The 19622-nt window shown below is 40.8% G+C and overlaps 1 protein-coding gene across 5 annotated transcripts in view; it reads right to left on the minus strand.

Moving 5' to 3' along the window:
- The window catches only part of Unc13c (unc-13 homolog C), a 449289-nt gene extending 431348 nt beyond the window's left edge, over window positions 1-17941 (minus strand). For 2 of the 5 annotated variants that reach the window (XM_005073734.3, XM_040739669.1), the window contains exon 1: window positions 17404-17940. The gene's annotated coding sequence lies outside the window, so the exon portion shown is untranslated. Of the gene's footprint in view, window positions 1-16639; window positions 16706-16867; window positions 16989-17403 lie in introns of those variants that run through there. The other 3 variants (XM_040739671.1, XM_040739670.1, XM_040739672.1) reach the window with 3 other exon arrangements.
- Window positions 17942-19622: the final 1681 nt, after the last annotated feature.

Here is a 19622-nt window from a genome sequence, read left to right on the forward strand (position 1 = left end):
TGTAAGGCAAAGGACACAGTCAAAAAGACAAAAAGGCAGGCCACAGAATGGGAAAAGATATTCACTAACCCTACATCTGACAGAGGGCTAATCTCCAAAATTTACAAAGAACTCAAGAAACAAGTCTCCAAAACACCAAAGGATCCAATTAAAAGGTGGGGTACAGAGCTAAATAGAGAATTCTCAGTAGAGGAGGCTAAAATGGCCAAGAGACACTTAAGAAAGTGCTCAACATCCTTAGCCATCAGGGAAATGCAAATCAAAACAACTCTGAGATACCATCTTACTCCTGTCAGAATGGCTAGAATCAAAAACACCGAAGACAATTTATGCTGGAGAGGATGTGGAGAGAGAGGAACACTCCTCCACTGCTGGTGGGAGTGCCGACTCATACAGCCTCTTTGGAAATCAGTATGGAGATTCCTCAGGAAAATGGGAATTAATCTACCACTAGACCCAGCAATTCCACTCTTAGGCATTTATCCAAATGAGGCAGGTTCATACAACAAGGGCATCTGCTCCATTATGTTCATAGCAGCATTGTTTGTAATAGCCAGAACCTGGAAGCAACCTAGATGCCCCTCAACTGAAGAGTGGATAGAGAAAATGTGGTACATTTACACAATGGAGTATTACTCAGCAGAAAAAAACAATGGAATCTTGAAATTCTCAGGGAAATGGATAGCACTGGAAGAAACCATCCTGAGTGAGGTAACCCAGTCGCAAAAAGACAAACATGGTATGTACTCACTCATATATGGATTTTAGACATGGTTCAGGATAGTGCCAGTCTGCACTTCCACAGATAGATTGTCTGGGAAACAGGAAAGAACCTAAAAGATATGCATATATGCATAGTACCCAAGAGAAGAGGATTGAGACAAGATCCTCTGAATGGATGGGGAACACGGCGAGGGCTGGGGGGGAGTGGGACCTGGGAAGAAGAGAGGGGGTGAAGAGGAAGGGAGTTGGTCATGGGGGAACAGGAAGTTGAGGGGGGTGGGGGTAGAATAGGGGGAAGAGGGAATCATAGGATTGAAGACAGATCAGGCACCAGAGTGACCTGGAGTGATCTAAAGGGATAACACCAATTGGCAAGCTAAGCAATAGTGGAGGGACCACCTCGAATGCCCATCCCTGATAATGAACTTGATGTCTATAACCATCTGGGAGCCTTCATCCTGTGACTGATGGAAGCAGAGGCAAACACACAATTAATCACTGAACTGCACCCAAGGATCCCAGTGACAGAGAGAGAGGAGTGATGAGCAAATTGGCAAAGAATGGGCTGGCAAAACCAGCAGAGACAGCTGATCTGAACAGGGGAGAGCTCTTGCACCCCAGACCGACAGTGGGGAGGCCAGCATGGGACTGATCTGGACCCCCCAAATGTGAGTGTCAGTGAGAAGGCCTGGGCAACCTATGGGGCCCTGAGCTGTGGATCAGTGTCTATCCCTGGTATACAAACAGTCTTCGTGTGCCTATAGCACAAAGAGGGATGCTCTCTCAGCCTGGACTCTTAGGGGAGTGCCTGGACCCTACCCAGAGTAAAATGACAGACTCTAGATATCCCCTATGGGGAAGGATTTGGCAATAGGGTGGGAGGGAGGGGGGAAGGGGAGTGCAGGAGGAGGGGAGGGAGAGGGAACTGGGATTGACATGTAAAACAAGCTATTTAAAATTAAAGTAAAAATGATAAAAAAGAATGGAAACATGCCATATTAACAAAGGCATATGTGACTACTTTTGAGTAAATTTTTCTGCTTTTGAAGGAAGCCTAGACAAATGACATCATTAAGAATGGACACTTTCTGAACACTGTTATGACAGTGTCAATCATTTTCAGCCAAGCCTCTACCCACCTCTCTCCCAGAGTCACTTCAGAGATGCCTGGCATCACTAAGTTGGGTCACTTGGGCATCACTTCAAGACTGTTACTGCTCTTTCTTACTTTCAAGCATGCAAGCTGGTCCCCTTTAGTTTTCTTGGAGTCACTCACTGAGAATGCTGCTTCCCAGCCTGGGTGTATATGAGGTGTTCATTCTCTCTCCTTTAGGCTGCCTATAGCCAGTGACTAATGAGTGTGGGGGTTCATATGCCTGGCTCTCTTTCTCCAATACATGAGTCCTAATCAGCCCTTCCTGTAGGATTGTTTAGACCTTTGTTGTAAACACTTTGCAACTCAGGTTTTCAAATATACGAGCCAAAATATACTCTGTGCTTATCTGTTTCATAGTCTGTTTCCCAGGGAATCTAACTGTAGAAAGTTGGTACCAAGGGAGCTCTGAAGATACAGTTCTCTGTGAGATAGTATACATGTATAAGGATCTAGCAACTAATGCTTTGCCAAAACAGACCCTGTGGTGTATCACAGAGGCAAAATTACCATCATCACAGCTATAGATTTCAATGTTACAGCATCAGGAGGGAGTACACACAGTATCCCGACTGTTTAAAAGGCTCCAGGGAAGAAGTGATTGGCCCTGTGAGATAGAATGAGTATTGTCAGAGTCTCAAGGTACAGAACAGAAAGACAATGAATAGCTAGAAGCAATTTCTTACTAATTAAAGGGAGATTATAAAACCATCTATGCCACCCAATAAATAAACCCCTTCTTCCTGTATCAGATACTGGAGAAGCTAAGCATGCAGCAAAGAAATTCATCATTAAGAAAGACAAGACTTCAGGTAAGGTTTAATTCTCAACTTAAGCAAATTGGCCATGCTACAGTTGGGTTCTTAGTCATGGGAGGAAGCATTTTTACTAATTAATTTCAATCTTCTAGTCTCTATAGTTATAGAGACTTTAGTCTAATTCAATAACCTGCACTCAATTATTTCCTCTGAAACCCCATTCTTATTTGAAAGCAACATGAAGGTATCTTTATTGAAAGACATTTTGTTTTCCTCCCATCATATCTACTAAAGATATTTCCTTTATCACCAACAACTTGAGTAAAGTTTCAACATTATTAGTCAACAATTCACAGGGCCTGGTAATTGCGGCACCAACGTGTCTGCAAAAGGGAACTGGATTCAGTTGTTTCTGGATGAACTGGAAGGTTATATTATTTAATATATTATGTAATATATTATTTAATATATAGAAGCAAAAGAAATAAGAGATATTCCAGAGCAGCCTCAGACTAGGGATATAACTCATTAGTAGAACATTTGCTTAGCATGTGTGAGACTATAACTTCAATCCTCAACACCAGAATAATAAATAAATGAGTAAATAAATAAAAATAAATAGTTTTCCTAATAAAATTCATAAAGCTGTTCTACATGTCCATGCTACTGCCAAATATCCAGCCTACAGAAACTGAGACCCAGCTATAGACTCCCAGAAGATTTCCAACTACTTGGTAGACATTTGTCATATTGAACAACTTCTAGTCAGATAAAGACACTGTCTCATTATAATTTAGATAAGTCCAATTTCATGTATGAGTTCGTGCTCCCCCAGTCACACACTTTCAGTTTTGGATCCAGAATTCTATTTTATAGTAGTCGAGGTATGGTCTTGGACCTACAACTTATAACAGATGTCAAATGATGTCAGAAACCAGGTTGTTCCACCCGAAGGAGCAGTTTTATTGCAGACACCTTGATAGCATAGAGTCTCACAGCTGAAAATGCACCTTATGGAATAAGTGTGTGACTATGACACATCCAGGATGGAGAATGGCAGTCCAGGAACCATCAGCAGAAACAAGGTTCACTCTACTCATTAACCATCAGTGTCTCATTTATTTACATTTCCCAGACTTACAACTTTGTGTCTTGTGATTACACAGGCCTTAGATCTCAAAGACAAACTGCTTCTACAAGGAGACACAGAGAACATCCCATACTGTCCTGGGATATTTGTGCCTCTTCACTTTGCACTTATTATAAGAGGTATTGGCTCTGATCCTTTGGAGAATGTTGGGATAATAAGAGAACACAGGAAAATTCATATTCAGATCATCATATCACATTAACTCTTTTCTCCCCTTGCCTAATTTGAACATAAAAGGAAAAGAACAGCAGGATAATAAAATAGCTTCTCTATTCTTGGTATTGATCATATATTGGCTTTGAGTTTCAGGCTTTGTTACTCTAGTCTTGCAAAGTATATTTGGTAGCTGCCAGGGCACACTTGCTGCAGACACACCCCCAACAGTAAAGGTCTATGTGTATGTAGTGTAGGGAAGTGTGCTATAGTTACTCCTGTTGTAGAAAGGAAGGAACTATGTCCAGGTATCATTAAATATCTTCTCCACATCTCTAACAGTAATAGCATCTATTTCCAAATATGAGTTAATGAGTATTATCTACTAATGAAAAATGTTATTATAAGATGACTACTTCTCCACTTTATAGACCATTAAATTATGAAGTAAAACATAGTAAACATAATAATAAACAAGTTCTTCATATTGTACAGTAGATATTATCACAAGTTTATTTTTAAAGTATTTCATTTTGTCATTTAAAATTTGATTTTAATAATTATTTTCTTCTTAATTATGTTTGTATGTATGTGTCTGTGAGTAGGTACAGGCATGTGAGTGAATGTGCCTGTGAATTGCAGAAAAAAGGTTTTAGATTCTCTGGTACTACAGTTAGAGACAGTTGTGAGATGGCTGATATAGGTGAAGGGAACTGAACTCAGGTCTTCTGCCAGAGCAGGAAGTACTCTTAACCACTAGCCCATCTCTCTAGCTTCATTGTTTATTATTTCTTAAAATTATCATACAAGGTAATGATTTTCATTATGACATTTTCATGTAAATATATCATTTTACTTAATTCTTATTCATACCCTCCCCATTCAGTTTTCAGCATTCTTGAATATTTATTAAAAATTATTTCTCCTGTGTAGACCTACCAACTCTCTGCTGTGCTAAGCCTGTGGGTGACCTTCATGAATAAAATTTCCACAAGCCACGAGTGATAATCTTATTCGTTGGTCTGAAAGTGGGAAATGAAGGAGACAGGTTTGTGAAACGCATTTCATCATCAAAACCTTCATCTCCCGGGTGAAGTTTTCCTGTCCTACTTAGTAACTCCTTTCTTCTCCCTGAGTATTCAGAGTACTCTGGTCTTCCCCAGTCTACTGCCGGGTGAGGCAAAATTGTGATTAATGACATGCAAATAGCTGTTGTGCTCTGAGTCTGCTACGTTTCTGAGATATCTATATGATTTTGAGAGTAAAAATGCATTGGCATATGGGATAGAAGAAGGATTAAGAATGTGCGTTAGTAGAAAAACTGAATTTTTAAAAGCAGAAAGAATTGTTTTAAGATGAAAAGACAAGGGGTGCAAGGGGATAGGTTATTCCAAAGCAATTACTAATTAAGTAATGCCCTGCTTACTTGCCTATAGCCTGATCTTATGGAGGCATTTTTCTCTATTGTGGTTCCCTCCTCTCCAATAACTCTGGATTGTGTCAAATTGGCATTAAAACTAGCCAGTATCATTTTTCATGTCAAAATTATGGTGAGCATGCCTTGCCTTCTGTCAGTAAGGAACTCAGAGCAATAACTTGGCTTCATGTTAAAGCCATGCTCTGTCTCTATTCATGTGCCATTGTGTGAGCATGGCCTCTTTTCCCCTGTACCCCTGGGCTGGTAGTCCTGGGTTCTATAAGAAAGCAGGCTGAACAAGCCACGGTTAACAATCCAGTAACCAGCACTCCCACATGGCCTCCACATCAGCTCCTTCTTCCAAGTCCCTGCCCAATTTGAGTCCCTGCTATGACTTCTCTCAGTAGACTTTAATTCTTATATAAGCCAAATAAATATTCTTCCCCCACCAAGCTGTTATAGTCATGGTGTTTCATCGCAGCAATAGAAGTCTATTGCAGCATTTCTTATCAACATCTAAGAGACTCCTTCATGACGGTTCAGCCATGTTGCCCACTGCCATACAGACCTGTCCAGCTATGAATTAATATGAGAACGGTTATACTTTTGCAAACTGGTAAATTAACGTATGTTTGTATGACTAACAAACATATTTAACCCAATTTGGAAGAAGATAAATTGCCAGTTCTCCCTGGAATTTGACATCAGTGGTCAGTTGGAGATACTTTGCAAATCTTTATAGTTTATAAATTAAGAAGCTCCCCAACAACAACTACAACAACAAAATGTCTCACTGTCCAATGTTAAGTTGACTATTTCATATCAGAAAGAAAAGAAAAGTTGGCTCTGCAAAGCATTATGTACCAAACACAAATGTTTTTACATTATCCTAAAAGTAACTCTGTAGTCTTAAGGACAAATGTGAGGGATGGTCATTTAAGGGTATGGTGGGTACATTTAGGACTTCTTTTGGGTACTTTTACCCATTTTCATCCCTGGATTTCCTATCAAGTTATTCTTTCAGGTAGAAAGCAAGAAAGATTGCCTACATCTTTTTTTCTAAGCAATTAAGCAATGCTCATCAATCAGATGCTGCAGTTTTTCAGGATTGTAATTGAGGTCATATCACCTTGCTATATTGATGAGTGCAAATCAAGTGCCAGCATTCAGATAAAAAAATCTGATCATAAGTTGGAGAGAGACAATTTAACAGATTCTAAAATATTGAGCAGTGTTCAAACAGGAACAGCTGAATTTACCTTCTGATGTTTCACTGAGACCATACCTGAAATCTGTGTCTTTCTCTTCCCACATGACTGTAAGCTTCTGGGTTAGAACATAGTACTTCATCCCCCAGTGCCTGCATGCTAGACAGTGCAGAATGGTCAACAGGGAGGGTGGATACAGATTTATGGGAGATCTAACTAGCTAAAACCCTCGATTTAAATGAAAATTATTTTAAATTTACTAGCTACATAAAGAGTTGCTAGTCACAACTCTAATTATTGGGCAACTGTTTTCATCCTGTACTAGGATTGGGGGATGAAGAGTTGGAGAAAGAACAATAGTATCCATGCTTTTTAAGATCAAATAGTAGAGTTATCCAGAAAGAGACTTCAGTAAACAATATGATTGTATACACACACACACACACACACACACACACCATAATATTAAACAAAAATCGAAATGACTCTTTGATTTCTACTCTAATATGTATCAGCAGCCCTGGCCCTCATATCCTCTCTCTTTTAACACAAGCCAGCTTTTTACCCAGTTTGATTTGGTAGAATGTACTCTCAATTTCTCTGAAGACCACTCCTATTACAGTATGCACTTTTATAACCCAATATAACTCATTTCTTTCCTGTAACAGGGGTGAGAACTTCTGAGGAAAACCCCTCATTTTCTTTATTCCATAGCGTCTAACACAACTTTCCAGTGTTTCTCAAGTCAAAAGACAAAGGCCTTGACTTCTGCTCGTCACTTGATGTCATTTCACCCCACAGCATTTCCTCCATCTGAGTTGTTCTTTCTGGCTAAGATTCATAACATCATCCATTGCCTGCTATTTGAAATAATTTTGTATTATATATTTTTATTTAATTTTATTTATCTATTTTTATTTTGAAACAATCTTATTTTACCTATCAATCCCATTTCTCTCTCCCTTCCATCCTCCCATGTCCACTGAATCTCATCCCACTCCCCCATCCACTCCCCAGGGAGGGTAAGACCCTCTATGGGGGAATCATCAAAGTCTGTTACATCATTTGGGGCAGGGCCTACAGCCTGTGTATCTAGGCTGAGAGAGTATTCCTTTATGGGGAATAGGCCCCCAAAGTCCATTTGTGCACTAGAGATAAATACTGGTTCCACTGTCAGAGGTCCCATAGACTTACCAGGCCTCCTAACTGACACCCACATTAAGGAAGCGTGGTTTGGTCCTATGATGGCTCCCCAGCTGTCCAACTGGGGTCCATGAGCTCCCACCTGCTCAGGTCAGCTGTTTCTGTGGGTTTCCCCAGCATGGTCTTGACCCCTTTGCTCATCCCCCCTCCCTCTCTAAAACTGGATTCCAGGAGTTCAGCTCAGTTCTTAGCTATGGATGTCTGCTTCTGCTCTCATCAGCTACTGGATGAAGGCTCTAGGATGGCACTTAAGGTAGTCATCAATCTCATTACAGGGGCAGGGCATTTAAGGTAGCCTTCTCACTATTGCTTAGACTCTTAGCTGGGTTCATCCTTTTGGATCTCTAGATATTTCCCTAGTGCCAGATTTCTCTTTAAGCCAATAATGGCTCCCTCTGTTAAGGTATCTCTTTTCTTGCTCTCCTCTATTCTCCCTTTTCAATCTTCCTGCTCTCTCATATTCTTCTCCCCAATCCTCTTCTTCCCTCCTCTTAAATTAACTTTTGAGCACTATTTTATTATTAATGTCAGTCATCAAAAGTTGCCATATTGTAACACATTAGAGCCATTTTAATCTACCAGGAGATCTTCTTCCTCATCTGTACCTAACACATATATGCATCCCACTGGTTTTTCAGTGATAGAGAAACACTTCTTTTAAGGAATATCACAACCTAGGGAGGTGTACAGGAGAAGACAAAGACTAGCACTAGAAATTGAAAGAAAGTGATTGTTGACAGAGACATGTTAGGAAAGACAAGTTTTTAAGCCTCCATACAGGCCGGTACCTGTTAAACACACATAGACATGATTGGTCTACAGATAGTTATCCACAGCTCCATAATTAACCCAAAAAGACCCTCCCCACACACACAAGTTTCTGAGTCTTGTATAAAGCATCACAGTAGTGTACAAGCAGCATACCCAGATATAAAAGGAAGTGAAAGAAAAAGGAACCTCCCTTTTTTCCTGGAAGCCAGCCATGCTTCTAACTCCTGGTCTGTGTGACTCTCTCTCTCTCTCTCTCTGGTAAATAAATATATTGTTTTCCATATATAGCATCGAATATCGTTATACAACAGGAAATTTGAACACTGTCACTTCAACTTGCTGGGGTCTCTGTATATGGATTTTGTGGTCATGTTTCACACCCATGACTTTTACCATGGTCCATGATGGATTTGCCACATCAACTTCCTCAGACAACTGCTGAGTCCTCAGAACTGCTGGCACTTGAGAGTACGAGAAGTGAAGGCTTTCAGCTCTAGTTTCCCCTAAGTAGAACACTCATTATGAATTGCTTTTCTGGGAAAATGATGAATTTGGCATGACTACAATCTACTTTACGGATATGTGTGAACCCAGCTGTGGGTTCTTAGACAGAGTATTTTCCTCAGTGCCAACATGAAATCAGTACATGATAAATTACTTTCCGAATGATCATCTCTATTAGCTCCCAAACCAAATGAAATAGAATTGGCACCCCCCCACCCAACCATCCCTTATCACTGACAATGTATTACTGAACTGGATAGGGAATGCTCAACTTATTCAAAAATATCTGATAATCGATTTCAGATCTCCAGAAATATTGAACTGACTATTACTAATTTTGAATAAAATGATGTTTTACACACTAAGGAGAAGACTTGAGAACTTTCTATGACAGCCAACTAACACACACACACATACACACACACACACACACACACACACACACACACATACATTATATGTGATATACTAAGTGTTTTTTTAACATTTCTTTACTTCCCCATTCCTTTACTGTATATGTATGTGCACAGTAGTCAGAAAATAACTTGAAGGAGTTAGTTCTCTCCTACTCATGTGGGATTGGGGGAATCTAACTTATGTTAACAGGCTTAGCAGCAAATACCTTTACCCACTGAGTCACATAGGCAGCCCTTGGGTCTTAATTTATTAATAGTATCCTTGACATAAACACCTATTAAGTTTATCTTTCTTTTAAAGTTCCTGTTGCAAATTGGTAGTGATTCACTGAGTTTGAATTCCTTATTAGTTCACAATGTTTCTTCATTAAATTTCAAATTATCTTTATCACTAGTTTTGACACATGGTAATAACTTTTTGCATTTCATTATAAACAAGCATTGTTTCTAGGTCCACTTTTTCATTCGGTATTAACCTTATCTCCTTCAGACGTTTCAATAATTGAACTAAAGGACTAAGTTCATAACATGGAAGACCAATGCAAAAACAGGTGTCTAGAAACTGTGGCTGCTTGTCAAGACATTTCTTCAGACTCTGAGAAATTTAAAAACTGTGTCTAGACTTTTATAATTTTAACGGGATTTGAAATTTGTTGCACATTTTGTGAATTTTAATTTTTTTCTGCATTCTAAAAAGAAAAATGTACTCTTTGCTGTCACAGAAATAGGCCTCATATTCTGAACACAACCAACCAGCAAGGTGTTTGTTGCAGGGGAGGCTAAAGTAGAGGCAAAAAGCACCAACCACCAGAGAAACTGAGGGTCAGTATGGCCAAGTGTCTGAGACACAAGGACACAAGTAAATATTTTGAGTGACATGACCAAGTTTTGTTCCAATGGCTTCTAGTCTTAGATCTTCCAGACTGGAACGTCCAACCTTTTAAGCTCTGATGAGGAATTCAAACCTTCCTCTTCTCAACCTCTTCAGTTGCCTTTTTTTTTTTTTTGGTTTTTCTGTATTGTTTTGGAGGCTGTCCTGAAACTTGCTCTGTACACCAGGCTGACCTCGAACTCATAGAGATCCACCTGCCTCTGCTTCCTGAGTGCTGGAATTAAAGGTGTGCGCCATTTTTAAAAAATTATTTCTTCTCAAATGGAAATACTAGAGGAAACTTTATGTATCTGTAATCAGGACCACTGCTTTCTATTTCAGAATAAACAAGTGCTCTCAGAATTCCTCCCAGAAAATAGAGTATTGGAGGATTCCTGGATATTTTTCTGTAACTGTGGCCCCTTGTTGGACACATGGGAAGATGTGTGCTGTAAAATAGGAGCCATTGATGGGAGATATGTTATAAAGGCAAATGGAGTAGGAGAGAATTAGATTACAGTTGGCATCATCAGCTAAAGTCAGTGTAAGAAGAGGCATGACCAGAGGTGGTGGGGCATTCAGTGTGGAATCATTAAGGAAACACAACTGCTATAAAAATCAAACTGGAAGTGAAATATAGAGCTGAGGAGAGAAAGCACCGTAAGGAGCTGATGTATGTCTCTGAGATGGCGTGGTTCTGACCTAAACAGATCTAAGTAAGCAACCCTTATAATGTATGCATCCAGCTTCCACCTATGACATGCACGACGGTACCTCCCACTCCCGTGACTATGCACCAAGTGCTTTATCCTCTGTTCCTTTTATCTAGCCTTTAAGCTTCATTTTGAATACACAGAGAAGTCCCCAGAAACTTTTGAGGACAGTGATGTGTGTCATGACATTTTTTAGGACAATGAGCTTGGCAGGCACACACAGAGCAGATGCTCAAAAGAGGTGTCATTGCAGAGAGAAAGACCCAGAGATTGAGGCAGTGTTCTAAGAATACAGTGATGAGGACATGGACCAGGGTGGTGACAGCAAAGTGAAGCATAGCAGGGAAAATGCAAGTTGGTGAGGCCTTGTGAACCACAAGGAAGAACAAAGCCCCGAGGACAATGAAACTGGAACCTCCAGAAATGAGGAAATTGGGAAGAGGAATTGTTGAGAAGAAAACAGCTGTGATCTCTTGACTTTCTTTTTTTAAAAGCAGGACACTTTTTGGTTTTGTTTGGTTTGTTGTTGTTGTTTGTTTTTCAAGACTGGGTTTCTCTGTGGCTTTGGAGGCTGCACTAGCACTCCCTCTGTAGACCAGGCTGGTTGGTCTTAAACTCACAGAGATCTGCCTGTCTCTGCCTCCCACGTGCTGGGATTAAAGGTGTGCGCCACCACTGCCTGGCTTCTTGACTTCTTAAGATATTATCAGTTGCTAGAAGTGGGACTCACAGTCTAGAAGAAGGGACAAGCAGGGGACTCTTGAATGAGGCTCAAGGTCAAATGGACACAGATAGAGGTCAAATGTAATGACTCTGGCTTGTGTGTAACTAAGCAGGACATTTACCAGTTAATACTTGTGCCATTACATTCATCAATATCTTCCAATAACATATCAGCATGCTATTAGATAATTGAGCATACTTTCCCATCTCACAGGCTACTTTCTAATATTTGTATTTTATTTTTTACATGTATAAAGTGATCCATGCATTTTGTATCCTGCCAATAGACCTCCTATAAAACTGACAGAAAATATGAATTCCCCTTAGATTTCAGGTGCTCTTCTACCTAAGTTTGCCTTTTTAGGCAGGAGACTCTGCGTTCTGGTTTTTCTTGGATACTGTCATGGAGGATGCAAGACTGCATAGAATACACATTATTATACTTCAGTTTTTACAAGTAGTTTTCTATGAATGGCTCTAAAAGTAGCTAGTAACGTGCCCTACCACCACTTTTTATTTTCACAGCCCATGAACTCACTATATAACTGAGGCTAGCTTTGAACTCTTGATCTTCCTCTCCCCACCACAGGCATGAACCAGCACACCAGCACACCAGGCTTACCTTTTGTTTGTTGGCCAAAAGAAGCATCTCAACATCACGAAGCTGCAGCAAATGTGTTCTGACTCACAGATAAAAGGTTTTCTCCAAAACACAGCTGGCTGCCTGCATATACAGCTTCTGTGTCCATAGACCCAACTGACTACAGACCAAAAAGCATTGCAGCCTTTGTGCCTATAATGAGCAGGCACAATTGATTTCCTGTCATTGTTCCCCTAAACAATCTCATGGGACCACAGTTCCTATGACATTTATATTCTAGCATGTCACATTATAAAACCACCTATGATGACAGTGTGTGATATGCATTTTGGTTATAGGAAAATACAACAGCATTTTACATGAGAAGATGGAGCTACTGTAGATTTTGGTGGTGCCGGTTAGGTCACTGAAACTATCCTCCTTGGACACTAACTGCATGTATTTTTTATATTATAATCAGATATTTTTGCTCAGTTTTTTTGAAGGAAAATAATCTGATAAACTTTCAACCCAAACCTAAATGGAAGAATACTGCTTCCTTACTCTGCCAGACGCATTCTAATTACACATCTCCATCCTCATAGGAAGTTCAAATCAAAGTCTAGAAACTCCATAGCTACCTTACCCAATGAAGCCCACCATACAGAACATGAACAATGATGAACTTATAAATTCCTGACTTTGTGCAACTGGAAGTGACCTTCTGGATCAGATACCTGGACAAGTTCCAGATAAAAAAAAACTTAAAAAGGAAAACTCAGGAGGCAGAGGCAGGTGAATCTCTGTGAGTTCAAGGCCAGCATGGTCTACAGAGAGAGTTCCAGGACAGCCTCCAAAACAATAAAGAGAAAGCCTGTCTCAAAAAATACAATGACGACAACAAAGGAAAACACCACTTGAAGGTTACCTAGCTAGTGAGAGACTGAGCCAAGATTTTCATAGTGTATATTGCTATTTCCTGCTAGACTCCTGTTAAAATGGGGCATTAGTCATCTAGGCATGCCCCACTTGAAACTGGTATGGAAGATTTCTCATTGATAAATAACACAATTTTCTTTTTCAGTTTTTAAAATTATGTGCCAGGTAACAACGGAAGGATTCAGAACACATTTGACCCTCTGCCAGCAGCCCCGAGGCTGTGTCCAGAGTGCTCTTTCTTGGAAACTGCCCCCTCTGACCACACCTAAGTCAAAAGCTTTTCCTACATGGAAAACAGTAAAGCTGGGGCTGGAGAAATGGCTCAGCAGTTAAGAGCACTTACTGCTCTTGCAAAGGACTCAAGTTCAGCTCGCAGGACCCATGTCAATCTGATCAAACCTCCAAAACTTCAGGTCTAGGGATCTGATACCTTCTTTTGACCTATCCTTGCATGCATGTGGCACACCTAGAGCCAAGTAGTATATATATGTAAATAAAAAATAAATAAAATTTAACACACACACAAAGTCATCTATGTTAACACCTGTCCCCCACCGTGTGTGTGTGTGTGTGTTGCATGTATGCGTGTGTCTAGGAAAGCTATTCCTAGAGAATATTATTTCCAGTTATAAAACATGCTAAACAAAATATTATCATGTAAAACGTATTTTCTCTATCAAGAAAAGAGATTGCATTCAGATTCTAAGATTCTAAATGCTAAGAACTAAATTACGTTTTACCCAGAAGAGGGTGGGAACCAGAGGAGACTGACTGTGGGAAGTGGAGTTAGACATAAGGTGGTTCTTCAGATTACTCAGGGGGAAAGAAACCATTTGAGAAGGCGATTCACATTGCATGATTACCTCTAAACACAAAAACACCCTGAATATGACTTATACTGATATTATAAGCCGGGATTTATTTCTATAAAATATTTTCTAACCCAATGCAAAAAGAGCAACATGAAACATATCCTACATGCAGCCTATAATGATTTTTGCATGCTGCGTCTAACAAATACACCATAATTAAAATATGCAGGAGACAGAAAGTGTGTATGTTTCTTGCCTCACAGCCAGCCCTACAAGTAAAGGAGGGACGATGCTGTGTGTCCTCATGTTGCTTACAGTTCCTTTGGGAAACTTCTGCTCTAGAGGCTAGGAGACTTTCTCCTGGCTTCCTCACTATTTTTATATAACATCTTTTATTTTGTTGGGGGAAGGCTTGTGTGTACCATGGCATGTTCATAGGGTTCAGGGAACAACTTATGGGAGTCTTTTCTTCTATTGTGTGGGTCCCAGGGATCAAACTCAAGACTTCAGGATTGTTGTCAGGCACTTACACCTGCAGAGCCATCTCGATGGCTCTTCCTAAGTCATTTTAACAGGCCAGAAGCAGAGCAAACACTGCTGTGCTATTTGTTATCTCTGTGGAGTTCCAGCATCAGGTATTCAGTCTTCTGCAGGCCCCAAAGCTACAGGCTGATAGGGCGATTAATAAACCCTCTTTTAATAACAGCTGGAAAGGAATTAAAGCCTTTTCATCCAAACACAGATAACTGTAGGTTCAGAAATGATTTATAACAATACAAAAGATACAAGTTCAATCTTTTGAATTCACAATTAGCACTTGAGTAATAGTGTTGAGTGGTAGATAGTGTTACAAATATACATGACCAAGTAAGTTGATATTGGTGGCAGTTACAGGACAGCCAGGCAGACACTTTCTATCTGTAAAAGTGTATTACAGAAACAAAATCAGCATGAATTTAAAATTCCCCAAATTCCCACCTCAAAAGCAAGGATCTCCCATACACACCATGTGGCAAGGTAATTTCAAGACCTTTAATAATTTTGGGCAAGTCCTTGTGTAGTAAATGTTATGTGATTGAACAAGCACACACCAGAAGCAGAGGGCATTAAAACTAGAACGCAAAATACAGGGAGCACCATGTCTCTGAGAGCTCAGAGAGGGCGTGTGTGCTGCATTAGCTGAGGAGGAGGACGGAGATGAAAGTGCTGGAGTGCCCTGTGTTGGTATTCAAAGACACCGTCTGGCCTGAAATGAGCAAAAACATCCAAGTGTTCTCTTCTCCACTGACCCTACCATCAATCACTCCTCACCCCACACAAACACACTTAGAGTAATTTGTCTTTGCAAGAGGAACCTCCACACTTGCACCTGTCTGCAATGATCCATGGGCTTTTAAGAAACTCATTCTGTTTGCTATACACTTCATTGCTAGATATTGAAAGAACAGCAGCCTTAGTGGGGATTGTAGGGTGTAGGAAGAGACTGCTTGGTGTGATTAGTAAGAAGCACATGAAAAGTGACTTCTCTAGGCTTACTTAGTACATTCATCTTCTATTCACCTGCATGCACATCACACATCGGTTTGTTCAGGTGTAGATGGGGGAACACTTGCGAGACACATTTCCAAATCTCTTTAGTGAAAGTTCAACAAATAACTACTGAGAAAACAAACCTTCATTTTCTTAGGTACTCTCAGAGCTAAACCCATAATTCTAATGAAATGAGTCCCTGCCAAATTCCATGTAGTTTGAAAACAAATAAACTTTTTTAGTTGGAAAGGCAGTCCTCATTTGCCTCATTCAAACACTCTTTATCCAATTTGATATCAGTTTAAAAATTTCAAAAATAGTTTTTTACACGATGCTCCGAAATTATGGTTATGTTTTATCTGAGACAGCTCATCTACAGATGGATAACTTGCTCCATGTCACATGTCAACATAGAAGAAATACACTGTACTTTTAGCTCACATTTTTTGTCTTTATTATCTCAAAAGCCGCCTATAGATATCCACCCTATTCTAGTTTATTCTAGGATAGCCACAATGGCCTTACAACAACTCATTATCTTTGTGTGGAGCCCAACTTAGTACTCCAGACCACTGCCACTTGGGAAAAGAAGAGCTTTGAGTTTTATAAAAGCAGAGCAATGTTTTCCTTTATGTCAAAAGGTACATAACTGATCATTTAAATCCCACTTGGCTCTAATCTATAGTGGCTGACAGAACATAAAAAAAGTAGAAACAGCAATTAGAAGTCAATGCCCTAAAGCTTTAGAATAAAATTGTCACATTAACAAAAGCATGCAGAAAATCTAGAAAATACTTTACATACACATGATGTAACTTTTCACCTTTTCCCTTTTCTATGGAAAAGCTCATTTAAATATATGTGCATACATAGAATTTGTTATCCATTTTGGTCACTTTTGTGAAAGTATTAAAGAGTCCCCAGTGGCAAAATTCTTTCCTTAGAAACATTTCATTTATGAACTCCAAAACACAGGTTTTTGAAAAACTCATCTTTCTACACATTTTCCACCCACCTCTTCCATGTTGTTCTCTAACACCCTCACGGGAAAGATGAATTTCAGCTTTGTCACGTCACCTAGGTACGATTGTTGCTGGGACTTTCTCCTTATTATACAAGTCTGTTGATGACGTAATTGCAGAAGTTGGCTCTACTCATGCAGCTGGGTCTCGGTTTTTTTTTTTTTAAGACTGCCTCCTTCAGTGCCATAGAACAGTTGTAAAACAGAACCAAGTAGTCTTACCTCTTGATAGTAAATCCTTGGGATCTTCACCCAAGGGGACTGCTCCAGCCTTGGATAGGCAGAACCATCCCAAAGCTCAACTGGCCCTAGACCTGAGGCTCAGTGGCAAGGCACACTTAAGTGACACCTCACCATGCTTGGCTTTTAACCCTTTCCTAGAAGCTCTCAACTTTTCTTCTGTTGTTGACTTTCATTTTCACCCGCCCCCAAACCTCAACGGACTAAGGAGAACCCAGACTTTTATGCCAGCCTTGCTTGCTCCTATGCAGTAATTCCCCTGAAAGTTCACCGCAAAGTAAGCAGTTACCATGCTGCATTCAAAATAAAGTAAGCATCAAGAAGACCACGATCCTCAATAGATCAGATTGATTATGAACCTAGAAGAGCGAGCTTTAATAGGGCATCTCCTACATGGAGAGAACCGCGCGGCTGTGATTCAAAGTGCAGAGAGAGAAAGAATCATGAAAAAAAAAAAAAGGCAGAGGCTAAAATCTCATGCAGAAGAGGCAGCTCAGCGGGAGGTAAAGAAAACATACCTGAGAGATTCTCCTTTTTAAAATGCACAGGCCATCTGGATTGTTGCTCCCCTCCTTTTGAGGGGTGGATGTGTTTTCCTTTCAGGAATCCCCCATGCAATTGTGTTTCTAGGCTCTTTTCCTTTATTCAGCCACAGATAGTTGGAGGAAGCACAGGCAGCGTTCTTGCGCCCAGACTCAAGTGCAGCCTGGCATGCCTTTGCTCAGAAACCCAGCTTGTGCTGCTCTTATCAATTCTATCGCGCTCCCTGGGTAGTCTCCAAAGCAATTTTACAACTTAGCTGCTGGCAGGAATCTGCCTTTCACTCTTCTCCTTGCCAGATTCCTTGGGCGGCTCATTTCTCAGCCCTTTCTCTAAGAAAGCAAAATGGGATCTCTCTCCTTGTGGTCCCGGCTCACCCACAATTGACAGTGCAGAGGGGCGGCTGAGTATGTGCTGGGAACTTCACACAGCGGCTGCAGCCTGGGCTTCTCCGAATGCAGCAGAGACCTGAGCTCCCAGCCTCCTCCATTGGAGTCCAGGCTCCCTCTGCTGCACCAGCAGCATAGAGCGGCTCTGCGAGAAGGCTTCTCAGCCCTGGTCCCCTGGAGATGCCCTGCTGCCAGGTGTGGTCATCACCACCTCACCCACACTTCACTAGCAGGGTCAAGGCTTCCTGCTGAAGAAATGCATGGTTGTGGATACCCACCCACCCCCACCCCATGTTCTCTGCATCCCAGGAGGCAACATTGATAACCATCTTAGGGTCAAGTTCCTACTTCATTAATAAGATAGATAATTATTACACTAACCATGCTATTTAATTATTATTTCAGATGCTGTTGTCTGAGCTTAGAATCATAAAAAGTCCTCTGTCCAACCTAGCAACAAGAGACCCTTCACAGGACCCTTGTTTAGAGGGAGTCAACATGTTGACCTCATCCCGGTTTTTTGTTTGTTTGTTTTGTTTTTATTTCCTTAAGTGGTTGTAGATTTGAAGGTTAATTCCTCAGTGACTAGGATTAGATGCACATACTCATATCGAAGTAGACAACAGTGGAACATGATGGCGCAGGGGATTTTCTTCCTCATGCAATAATGTCCTCCAGAGCTGGCTGAGAATTGAATGGGCTTGCTTTCCTTCTTAGCTTAGCTGAGTAGAGGAGGTGGGGGGAGTTACCACTCCTACTTTCCATCAATTAAACATTTCTTAATCCTCAACCCTCCTGTTGAAACAAATATAAAAAGTGCTGTGTCTTAAAATAGAGCCTTAAAGAAGCTCAAGTCTGGGAATAATTTGTAGGCTTTAAGCTGCATCTGCTGTTCTGGCTTACTTATTTTATTTTCTTTGCTTTGTAGGAAATGAGAGGATGGGGGCTGGGAGATGACTAAGTCCCTAAAGTATCGGCCATATAAGCACATAAGGAACCTAAGGGTCAGATCCCTGGCACCATCATACAAAAAATGCATGTGTTTGCAACCTCACTGCAAGGGACTCAGAGACAGGAGGGTCCCTGAAGCTCACTAGCCAGCCAGTCTAGCTGAATCTCCTAGTTCCATGCTTCATGAGAGATCTCACCTCAAAAGGGAGGTGAAGAACAATCAAAGAAGACACCTGCCATTGACCCCTGCCCTCCCCCCACATACATAAGGGCACACAGTTGCATGGATCTGTACACAGATGTGCACAGCCACACAGAAGAGAATAAGATGAGATTTTCCTAACTGACAACCTATCAACTAGTGGCTGAGATGAAATAGTGTAGGAAGTGTGTATCTGACTACAAGCCCATTATTTCAGCCCGTGTAAGCATAGATAAAGTCAGGTCAACTCTAGAAGGGACACGGACACTCCCACCAACATTTGATATGCAACAGCAGCAACAAAAAGAACAATTAAGCCCATTTAAATAATTTTGGACAACAGTTGTACAAAGGCACATTCTAGGACTGAGAAAATGGCAGTGAGTAAAGAGGTGGCCTTGCAAGCCCTAGGACCTGAGCTCAGATCCCTAGACTCCACACACAAGGCCAGGACTGGTGATGTAGTCTTGCAATCCCAGCAATGGAAAGCTAGAAGGTGGAGACATGAGGGTCACTATTGCTCACAGACCAGCGGGCCTCGTCTGCTTGGTAAAGCTCCAGGCCACTGATAGATCCTACCTCAAACAAAATTTGGAAGGCATTTTAGGAACAGCATCCCAGTTTGTCCTCTGATGTCTTCATGCACATGCAAACA

Source organism: Mesocricetus auratus, unplaced genomic scaffold (assembly GCF_017639785.1).
Source record: "Mesocricetus auratus isolate SY011 unplaced genomic scaffold, BCM_Maur_2.0 Super-Scaffold_100691, whole genome shotgun sequence".
NCBI classification, from domain to species: domain Eukaryota; kingdom Metazoa; phylum Chordata; class Mammalia; order Rodentia; family Cricetidae; genus Mesocricetus; species Mesocricetus auratus.